Raw genomic sequence first — 8,678 nt, 5'->3', positions numbered from 1 at the left:
ACATTAACAGGATACCCCGGTACAACGGTTTTACTCTTATATATCAAATTGCTTGATGACAAATACATCTTCAACAACCTGCTGCTTGCAAACCCAATCCGGATGTTTTTACATTCAGTCAAGTTTTGACTAAATGTTTTAACATAGAGGGTCGTGGTGTATGTGAGTGTGTGTGTGTGTGTGTGTGTGTGTGTGTGTGTGTGTGTGTGTGTGTGTGTCTGTGTGTGTGTGTCTGTGCGTGTGTGTGTGTAGAGCGATTCAGACCAAACTACTGAACCGATATTTATGAAATTTGACATGAGAGTTCCTGGGAATGATATCCCCGGACGTTTTTTTCTTTTTTTCGATAAATACTTTTGATGACGTCATATCCGGCTTTTTGTAAAAGTTAAGGCGGCACTGTCACACCCTCATTTTTAAATCAAATTGATTGAAATTTTTGTAAAGCAATCTTCGACCAAGGCCGGACTTCGGTATTGCATTTCAGCTTAGTGGCTTAAAAATTAATTAATGACTTTGGTCATGAAAAATCTGAAAATTGTAATAATTTTTTGTTTAATATAAAACGATCCAAATTTACGTTCATCTTATTCTACATCATTTCCTGATTCCAAAAACATATAAATATGTTATATTCGGATTAAAAACAAGCTCTGAAAATTAAAATTATAAAAATTATGATCAAAATTAAATTTCCGAAATCGATTTAAAAACAATTTCATCTTATTCCTTGTCGGTTCCTGATTCCAAAAACATTAACAGCTATTGTGTTTTCAGCGTAGCAATAGGGTCCGATATTTAGACGAGACTGCAAGTATAATGCCGACGAGTCGAAGACGAGTCGCATTATACTTGTTCGAGTCTAAATATCGGACCCAATTGCTACGCTGAAAACACAATAGCGATTGTATAGCTGTTCTGACCTTTATTTGTTGTTCCAAACTTACAAAATGACAGTTTTTAAGTCGATGCGTTGATCTCAGGTTTTGATAGCAGACGCCGTTTCTTATGCGCATTAGTTTTGCGCAGGAGCAACACTGACTTTGGAAAAAAAACTCGATTTGACAACACAGCTGTTAAACAGCTTTTTATTAGTTCATTCGTATACAACAAAAAGAAGTTTGAGGTTTTTTTAATTTTGAACAAGACTACTTATGAAGAAGACCAAAACACAACATCAACGGAAAACTAGAAACAACTGAAGAACTAGGATGCAAGAAGGGGAGGAAAAGAAAACAGCTAATCCGTACAAAGCGAGCAGACGGCAGCGACGTTTCCAGTTTGGGTGAATGGCATTTATACTTGTCTCGTCTTTCTTCTTTCTTTATTTGGTGTTTAACGTCGTTTTCAACCACGAAGGTTATATCGCGACGGTCTTGTCTCGTCATGAAGCGAATTTTTCAACCTCAGTTATAAACGACTACATGAATGTTAGTTTGTTTATTTGTTTTTTTATTTGTTGCTTAACGTCCAGCCGACTACGCAGAGCCATATCAGGACGAGAATGTTAGTGCCATGGGTTGTACATCAATACTTCAGAGGGGAAGTGGGGTATTTAGTGTGGAGTTACGAGATAAGAAAAGCCGAATGCGAAAATTTGTGTCAGTCGGCAACTGTGAACTATCGTGAACAAAAACGGCTGTTCCGTTTTACTCCCCTGTTTGTACTACATCTTTCGACTTTGGGCATTTTGTGGTGCTTAGGGACAGAAAATAATAGGTTTAGTCCTGTTTCATCGGGAAGTTAGCAGAAAAGGATATGCTATCGACATTTGTAAAGCTGAAAAACATTCCCGGGAAGAATTTCAAGTTGTCAGTGTATGCTGTTGTCGATCAGTGAAACATCGTGTGGTACAGGTGGGTAAACCGGAACCATGCGTCTTTGTCATTGACAATATGCTTTTGGATATTGAGAAAAATGGCCGACTTCCGTAGCATTATGGTTTGATGATCGGAAGAGACCATCAAATCACAGCCCCCGAATTCCCCCACGTGTTCATCAGAATAGCTATATATAGATATGATACGTTTGGATTAAAAACACGCTCAGAAAGTTAAAACGAAGAGAGGTACAGAAAAGCGTGCTAAGCAGCACAGCAAAACCACTACCGCGCTGAACAGGCTCGTCTGTTTCACTCCGTTATGCACAAGCGGTGGACTACGGTCATTGTGAAAAAATGCAGTGCGTTCAGTTTCATTCTGTGAGTTCCACAGCTTGACTAAATGTAGTAATGTCGCCTTTCGCGAATTGTTTATATTTACAAGGTTAACTAGAAATATGTTGCCTTCATTGTATGTTTTAGTGGGATCAACTCTGGAGAGACGACCACCAACCCGCGCGTCCACGGGAACTCGACAGCTTCATGTGTCTGTCCTTCAGAAACAGACTGACCCTTCTCAACATTCCTACAGTCCCCCAGTGAGTTTGATTTAAGATGTGACTCGAACTCATGTGCAGGTGGAAGGGGGGGGGATTTGTTCTTGGTTTTGTTTGCCATTCTATTATTGCTGACATTCCCATGGGTGTCGTGTTTGGTATAATTTAGAGCACTCAGTGGTATAGCTAACAAACTCGTCACCATGATCTGGTAGTATACTGCATGCAAATTACAGAGATCCCGCAAATGATTCTCGTTACTGAGCTGCAGACGGTCACGATCACTCAGCTCGTATTTTGCATAATAACAGATGTCCTCATTCAACATGCTCACAATCCATGCTGGACATGCATTTTCTTTGTTTCACTATTGTCCAAGAGGGAGTGACAGATTCAGAACTTAGAGAAATTATATAAGCTTATTAGAGCAGTTTCCTGCCGTAAACTTCTCAAGAAAGATGGAACCTAACGTACTGGTCGACTTTATTCTACCACCGGTAAACAGGGCCGGACTAGGTAAGTTCTAGGGGGGGGGGTTACAGATGGGGGTCCAGGGGGTGAAGCCTTCTTGGTGGGGGTTGCAAGGGGCTTCGCCCCCTTGAAGCTGAACGTTGTTTGATGTTTCTGGAGCGAAAGGAAGCCTCTCCTTGAACGAAAAAAGTAAATTCAAAATGAAGAAGAATTGAGATTGTAAGGACTCATACTTTTCACCACAAAAATCGTTGAAGATGCAACCCCCCCTCCCTCCCCCACAAAAAAGCGTTTGGGAGGTACATGCTTTTGCCAGGGGGGGGGGGGGGGTTGCGCAACCCCTGTAACCCCCCCCCCCCCCCCCCCCGCCTAGTCCGGCCCTGGGTAAACAATGCATCTCCATTGTCTGTGCAAATGGCCGAGCGGTGAAGATATAGCATAGCGTTTTTATATTTAGTCAAGTTTTGACTAAATATTTTAACATCGAGGGGGAATCGAAACGAGGGTCGTGGTGTATGTGTGTGTGCGTGTGTGTGTGTGTCTGTGTGTGTGTGTAGAGCGATTCAGACTAAACTACTGGACCGATCTTTATGAAATTTGACATGAGAGTTCCTGGGTATGAAATCCCCATACGTTTTTTTCATTTTTTTGATAAATGTCTTTGATGACGTCATATCCGGCTTTTCGTGAAAGTTGAGGCGGCACTGTCACGCCCTCATTTTTCAACCAAATTGGTTGAAATTTTGGTCAAGTAATCTTCGACGAAGCCCGGGGTTCGGTATTGCATTTCAGCTTGGTGGCTTAAAAATTAATTAATGACTTTGGTCATTAAAAATCTGAAAATTGTAAAAAAAAAAAAAAATTTATAAAACGATCCAAATTTACGTTTATCTTATTCTCCATCATTTGCTGATTCCAAAAACATATAAATATGTTATATTCGGATTAAAAACAAGCTCTGAAAATTAAATATATAAAAATTATTATCAAAATTAAATTGTCCAAATCAATTTAAAAACACTTTCATCTTATTCCTTGTCGGTTCCTGATTCCAAAAACATATAGATATGATATGTTTGGATTAAAAACACGCTCAGAAAGTTAAAACAAAGAGAGGTACAGAAAAGCGTGCTATCCTTCTTTGCGCAACTGCTACCCCGCTCTTCTTGTCAATTTCACTGCCTTTGCCATGAGCGGTGGACTGACGATGCTACGAGTATACGGCCTTGCTGAAAAATGGCAGCTACTTGACTAAATATTGTATTTTCGCCTTACGCGACTTGTTTTTACTTTCACGTTCAGACAAGCGTTTACAATAATTATTCAATAAGCTTGCTTAGTTATTTTGCATGGTGAATGATCCCGTGGTGCCTAATGAGATCCGTCTTTTACAGGGAAGTCTGACCACAGGGTTCAAGTGTGCCAACTGTAAGGAGAACCCAGCCACCCTTCAAGTCCCGTCTTGTGGTCACGTGGTCTGTCGCAGCTGCCTGGACCCGGGACAAAGGGTCATCTGTCCACTCTGCCGTGCAGACACTCGCCACACCTAAACTACTCATCAAAGACCGCATCAACTGAGGAGGGGGGAGGGGGGGCAAGGAGAAAGCTTCAAGTTGAAAGCGATGCCTTCATCATACCGCAGTGGGGTATACTGCGGACGCAGAAATTAAACACCAGCCTGTTGTGAACGCAGGACTGTCTAAGGTTCTCACTGTAACCCCCGGAACGTTGACAAGGTCTGATACGGAGTCTCTTGGTCTTTTTGTTGTTGTTTTGTTGCGGATCGATTGAGAGACTCAAATATTGCTTGAAGATTGACTCGTTTCAAGGGGTTTCTACTTTCGCTGTCTAATTTCTGCCTTCCCGATCCAGTCGATTTCATATCTTCTAAAATCTCTTTACAAGATACAAGATACAAGATACAAGATACAAGAAATTTTATTGTCCTCATCAATAGAAGGAAATTTGGCACGTGTGTGGCAAGACATAATACCCTGATACATAGACATTTACAAAACACAACTGAAGTTCAATATCAGCACACCCTTACGCAAACATACCCACTACTTCAGACACACAGGCTACATGTGCCCCTCGGACATGTGTACGCAACCCACAATTCACCCAGCCATACAACTCCACATGCACTTACTCATTCATGCAGCACTCTAGCACCCGGCCATGCACAACTCACACACTGGAACCTTTGTACGGCTACATAAGTAGAGGTTACACGCCGAGTCTCAGTGATTATCAAAAATAATGGTCGAAGTTAGCGGATCATGAAAAATGCGAGCTTTAGCGAGCTTTTTCATGACCGCGAACTGAGACCATTATTTTTGATAATCACTGAGACGAGGTGTGTAACCTCTTTATTCCTCCTTTCTTCAGTTATTCAAAGAAAAGAGGAGTTTTTTTGCGAAAGTTTGATCGAATCCTATTCTCTCAACCAGTCAACCTGCGCAGGCGATCGATTAATGCGCGGTTGTATAGTTCCGTGCAAATTATTCCATTCTGTTAACACTTCTTGTCAGTTTTCCTATTTTGGGCTAAAATCAAGTACACAGATATGCTGTTATTCTGCCGTGGCGGCAAAGGCAGATATTGTGTGTTCTGTATATGTTTTAGTATCGCTTAGGATAATGTTTTTTCGTCAAATGGGACTAGCAGACGAACTTTTGCACCCGTGTTCCAACGTTAAAAAACTGTATGAAGTTCAGTTTTCTGGGGAAAATAGTGTATGAAACCCCTTTATGTTGTTTAAATTGATGAGATGTGTGCATTTGGTTGCGTGTGATCTGTTTATTAAATGAAATATTGTTGAAAACTGACCGTCGGATTGCAGTCTGTTGTCGAAGGAACTGAGTGAAAAGAAGGGGAACTACTCTTGTCGCTAGACAAAGTATGAGTTACTTGCCTTGGAAAATTGCTTGTGATGAACGGCTTGACGGCACGGCAGATGAGATTCAGAAAACAACCGAACTCATGGATTTTATATGGAGATTCATGTGTTCAGGCCTGTAGTTGTTAATTTAAATGCGGTATGTTTGTATTGTTTGCTCCAGAGATGTATACTTCGTACATTAGAGCGTTCGGAACTTTTCAGTCGAAAAAAGTAGTACCGAAACAGAACAACCTCTCAACCCATTGCACTATCGAGGATTCAGGCTGTTGCTGGGTCGTTATTTGTTTGGTTGCTGGGTCATTATCGAAAAATAACTACCCCTACAAGTTTACAGAGGTAAAGAAGCAGAGGGGGGAATAATGATAATAATAACACCCGCACAAACATTACAACCTGAAACATCGTACTAGATCTACAACTAACAAGCATACATCCACTATCACATATATATAGCAGATAAACAGTCGTCAAACATTTCACTCTTACCCCCCCCCCCCCCCCCCCGCCAATCACACGTCCTCTACTCTACCATCGTTCACACCCACTACACATCACCTGTAGTCCAACAGGTTTGAGGCAATAGCTTGTTTCGTCATATCCAGCATTATTGTAAAGGTTTAGTATTATATAGTGTAAGTGTGTAGATTGATTTGCTTTTTACATGGCTTTTAGTCTGATTTTTGAAGGTAAACTGTTGTATGGATTATTTCGGATAAATATATAACTGCTAACAGCTTGAACTTGTGCTCATAGCTCTTTTTTTCTTTCTTATTTTTTTTACATTTGGTCAGCTAAGTGGTTTTATGATAATGTATTCTTATTTAAATGGCTAGTTAGAGGATGAACATTTTCATTTGAAGTCGATTATGTATTTATGGATTGTTGAGCTATAACAGGGGCATCATTTGTGTAATGAGCTTATTTTAATCCAGAAAATAGTAGCCTTTTAACTTGTTAGTAGATTCATTCAGAACACAACTTCGGGTGTTCAAACCGCATTGGAAAGAAAATGACACTTACATTTCGTTTCTTGCTTTTCGGAACACCGGGTGTTCAATTCCTTAACATTGTAAGTGTCAAACATCTTTCCATAGTGTAAGGCACATAATTATCATGAACAGTTTGTGTTTTAAGTTTTTAAAATTCGATGAACACTTTTTACTTAAACGGAAAACTGTAAAGTATACACCTGTGTAGAGACGTTTGGGGATATAAATGTTTGGTCCAACTGTAAGCTTTTGTGCTTTTCAATGTTAAACGAACTCGGTAAGCTCGGTTCTTATAACAAAAATGAAAAATACAGGTGTTTCAGTATTCAACTAAATTAGTTTGGTGAATATTCTAGTTACGGTAGCCGAGTGTGACTTTATTCATTTTAACAAGAAATACTGCTTTTTGAAATGCTCACGAATTCAGTTTTAAATAAATCAAAGCGGATGCTTTTGCTTTTCTTGTTTTTGTCTGCTATTGTTGTTTGTTTGGGTAGAATTAAAGTTGTTTTTAAACGTCTAAATACTTATGAAAATAAGCACTTAAACACAAGACTCACAATTTAATATATATTTGTTCTTGCGTTTGATCTGCAATCAAATGGCACATAACAACGACGACAACGATAATGATGGTAAAGATGAAGACGACAGTACCAGTGTTTGATCACTTACCTCTCCTTCTTCACCGATCTTGGTTGTTACTTTGTTAAAAACCGGCTTAAGTCAAGTTGTAGCGCTACAGTCACGGAAAGCAGGTGCCTTTACACTGACACACATGGCAGTGAACTACTTTCACTAGCCTACCATGGCTGGGAGCGGCGCGCTTTGTACATGTACAGTCTTACCTTCCTGCTAAACAGGCTGTCTAGTCATTCAGTCGTCAGTACATAATATTATAATAAACACGGACTAAAACGCATAAACACACAGATAGAACACACACTCACACACACACACACACACACACACACACACACACACACACACACACACACACACACAAACAAACAAACAAACTGTCACGATTTAGTGACATGGATTGGAGATAAGAACACTCTGTCGAGTGCCTATCTCCAATTGTGATGGGAAGCGCCTGTGCTTGAGTCGGGGTGACAGTATGAAACCGCTGACAAAGCATAGCGAACCACGGGGATTTCGTTTTGCAGGGGTTCCACGAGGGTGATTTTGCTTGCTTGGCAAAATCGACTGTGACTGAACTGGATACGGGACACGTGGAGTCACGTGATGTCTTCAAGGTTGTTTGGGGAAGACATGAGAGTACAGTTGAACACAGAGCAGCGACAGAAAAGGATCGTTTTCTCCATCCTAAAGTTAGATGGTCTTCTACACTTGGTGACATATTATTTTAAGTCAGAGTGCCGTTCTGCATGGTACAGTAGGGCTTTATGGAACTACAAGGAGAGAAACCCTTTTCGCTGTGTTACCTGTGCAGGCAACGAGGTTGTCGGGTTTTTGATTCTTGGCTGAGCGTTTTTTTTTTTATCCCACGCATAAAGTAATTCAGCAAGAAGGGGATGGCGGTATTGTCGTCGACGGACGTGAGCCATTCAAAAGGGAGCGGATTCGCTTAAAGGAGAGCTACTTACATTAGGCTGTTGAGGTAATAAATCATTATTTAACGCTGTTGACGAGTCTGTGTTTGTGGAATGAAATACTCTCTGTTGTTCTTTCCAGGTTAGCGCATAATTTGCTCTTTGTGACGCTAAAATACTAATCTATACATGTTTTTTGCAGATATGGAGAGAAGGAAGAAAAATAGCTGATTTGTTGTTTTAAAAGTTTGTTTGTGCAGGCCCACGTGCTCTATGAAATATGTAAAGGTGACATGTTTGAAGGTGGAGGTTCAAGGGTTGCGTGGCATGTTTAGTGCACCGATGCTTTTTTTTGCAGCCTTTCTACGCTACGTGACTGAC

General features: G+C 40.5%; 1 protein-coding gene across 1 annotated transcript in view; it reads right to left on the bottom strand.

The window, feature by feature from the left end:
- LOC138961555 (transmembrane channel-like protein 7) overlaps positions 1–7,502 on the bottom strand; it is a 96,390-nt gene extending 88,888 nt beyond the window's left edge. Inside the window, exon 1 of the mRNA XM_070333212.1 lies at positions 7,417–7,502. The gene's annotated coding sequence lies outside the window, so the exon portion shown is untranslated. The remainder of the gene's footprint in view (positions 1–7,416) is intronic.
- Between the last annotated feature and the right edge of the window lie 1,176 nt (positions 7,503–8,678).

The sequence above is a fragment of the Littorina saxatilis genome, linkage group LG3, assembly GCF_037325665.1.
Source record: "Littorina saxatilis isolate snail1 linkage group LG3, US_GU_Lsax_2.0, whole genome shotgun sequence".
Lineage (NCBI taxonomy): Eukaryota > Metazoa > Mollusca > Gastropoda > Littorinimorpha > Littorinidae > Littorina > Littorina saxatilis.
The sequence above is the reverse complement of the archived record's forward strand: the minus strand, read 5'-3'. Positions and strand labels throughout refer to the sequence as shown.